The sequence below is a fragment of the Meriones unguiculatus genome, chromosome 4, assembly GCF_030254825.1.
Source record: "Meriones unguiculatus strain TT.TT164.6M chromosome 4, Bangor_MerUng_6.1, whole genome shotgun sequence".
NCBI lineage: Eukaryota > Metazoa > Chordata > Mammalia > Rodentia > Muridae > Meriones > Meriones unguiculatus.
In genome coordinates this window covers 12,662,684-12,665,168 of record NC_083352.1, presented here as the reverse complement: position 1 = coordinate 12,665,168, position 2,485 = coordinate 12,662,684, and the positions used below count along the sequence as shown (strand labels likewise).

Here is a 2,485-nt window from a genome sequence, read left to right as displayed (position 1 = left end):
ATAGAGACGGGCTCTGGGTTTTGCTTTTGGAAACCCTGAGATCCCTGGTAACCCAGAGTCCTAGATCTGCTACAGTGGTTTGCCAGTTCTGTCAGATGGAGGCTAGAAGCATCCATCCTTTTTTATTTTTATTTTTTAATTTTTTATTTTCTTTTAATGCTGGGCAACACTCCACTCCTCAGTGTCTATCCTCTGGACTTTATCTATAAATCCACTCTGATCTTCCTACTTTCCGACTTTTGAACCCTTCTTCATATTATAATAAAGAAGCTTGATGGGCCCATTTCCAGTACTGTACCTCAGAGAGCTTCCTCAAGCATTTAATTCTAACCTCAGGAATTCCTGACAGGGTATCAAATTAGATGGGTATATTTAGATTGTATATACCTTGATACAGCTGATGGATATATGGGCAGATAGATCTGGACAGTGAACATAGATATGTAGATAGATGATAGGTGAGACTTAGAGATGAAAATAAATATATAATGTAGATAAATAACAAATGACAATAGATTCAGATGGTACATGGGTTGATATGTATATATATATATATAATATAGATAAATAGATAGATAGATAGATAGATAGATAGATGATAGAATATAGTCATAAAGGTTATAGGTAGACCTATGGGTAGATAGGTAAATGGGTGATAGAACAATACTTAGCACATGCACAGGGCTAGAGCATGGCTATCAATATCTAGTATCTTTGGTTGAAAATGATATTTGAGTTTATATAAATGAATGAACCATTTTTAACAAAAGCAGATAAAAACTTACGGAAAGGTTGATAAATTGGAAGAGGCATATAATGGCCATTTATTTTTCTCCAGTCTTGAAGCAATTTGCTCTAAATAGATTTCACAGTGTGCAAAAAGTCATTAAAATGAGCAATAACAAATAAGCTAATTAACAAATGAAAAGATAGTCTCCATCCAGCAAAACAACATAAAGATTTAAGCTCCATGTTTTAACTTATTTGTCCATCATTGTTATATCATATGGACTATAAGAACTGCCCACCTCTGAGTTAGAATTCTCCTGCATGTGTTCTGAGTGACAGAACTCATCTTCTGGGTGTCTGGAAAAGATGAGATGACTAATTGAAGATCATAACACCCATTTCAGGCAGGCCTTTCAATGTTTGGTGCCATTTTCCAGGCCTACCCTGGAATTCTGTGAACTGAAAGTATTGTAGAAGCCCACAAATTTTAAACTCTAACAGTATGCTTTTATAGCATGCTTCAATGGCCACAAAATATATAGGACTAAAGTAATATACTCTTGAAATTTTGTTGTTTGAACCTGTAACATTTTTCAGAGAGAGAGAGAGAGAGAGAGAGAGAGAATAGGATAGTCTCAATGATGAGGCAAGGAGAAAGCATCAGAGTGTGAAGCTGTTGCAGATTTCATGGTTGTCCCTGTTTCTCAGGCTGTCTTTGTCTGTCTCTGTCAGAAAATTCCTAGTCTGCTCCATCATCATTGGGAGGCTGGACCTGAAAATTCATGCCATTTTTGGCTCAGACATGGTTAACATTGTATGTTAAAAATTATAACTCTTGGTCGAGCTCCAGAGTTTGGGGACAAAAGAAAGAACCAGCTTAAAGACATGGCTATTGCTGCTGGTGGTACAGTATTTGAAGAGGGATTGAATCTAAGTCTTGAGGTGGTCAAGTTCACGACTTAAGAAAAATTGGAAAGGGCACTGTCACAAAGGTTGATGTCATGCTTTTGAAAGGAACCTGGAGAAACAAGTGATGTTGAGGTGAGTGAGAAGAAAGACAGAGCTACAGAAGCCCTCAATGCTGCAAGAACAGTTGTTGTAAAGTGGTGTTCTAGGAGGGTTTGCATTCTGCATTGGATTCATTAAAGCCTGTGCAGGAAGATCAGAAAACTGGTTTATAAGTTATCCAAAGAGCATTCACATTTCCTGCCCTAACTACTGCTAAGAATGCAGCTGTTGAGAGATCTTTGGTAGTGGAGAAAGTTCTGCCAGGTTCCTCAGAAATTGATTATGATACCATGCTCAGATTGTGTGTACACTGTAGGAAAGGGAGTCATTGATCTAACAAAGGCTCTGAAGGCTGCTTTACTGACTGCGGCCAGGGTGGCTCCATGTTAATCAGGTACAGCAGAAGCTGTAGTCAGACATTCCCAAGAAGGGACACGGAATGGGCATAATGGGTGACAGAAGGCAAAATGCTCTAACTTGTCACAGTTAAGACTGTCATGCTTGTCGCCACCAGAGCAGAAGCAACCTTTCTTGGAAGAGGAAGAATAGTTGTGTACACAACTCATCCAATGGGGAGAAATCAAGCTGCTGATGTACAGCCTTCAACCCTGTGTTCTAAAGTCTTTGGTATAGGGAGGTACTCTACGTGCTATCAAAAGAGAAAGTTAAATGTCATGCCAGCCATAATTCTTTACTCTACATTGCTGTCCTGGCTGCAAGGTATGTTAGAGCAATGGTGGCACAAAGC

At 38.8% G+C, this 2,485-nt stretch overlaps 1 pseudogene; it reads left to right on the top strand.

Annotated features, from left to right (window-relative positions):
- Window positions 1-1,614: 1,614 nt before the first annotated feature.
- Window positions 1,615-2,227, top strand: LOC110545057 (60 kDa heat shock protein, mitochondrial-like; annotated as a pseudogene).
- The last annotated feature ends 258 nt before the right edge of the window (window positions 2,228-2,485 follow it).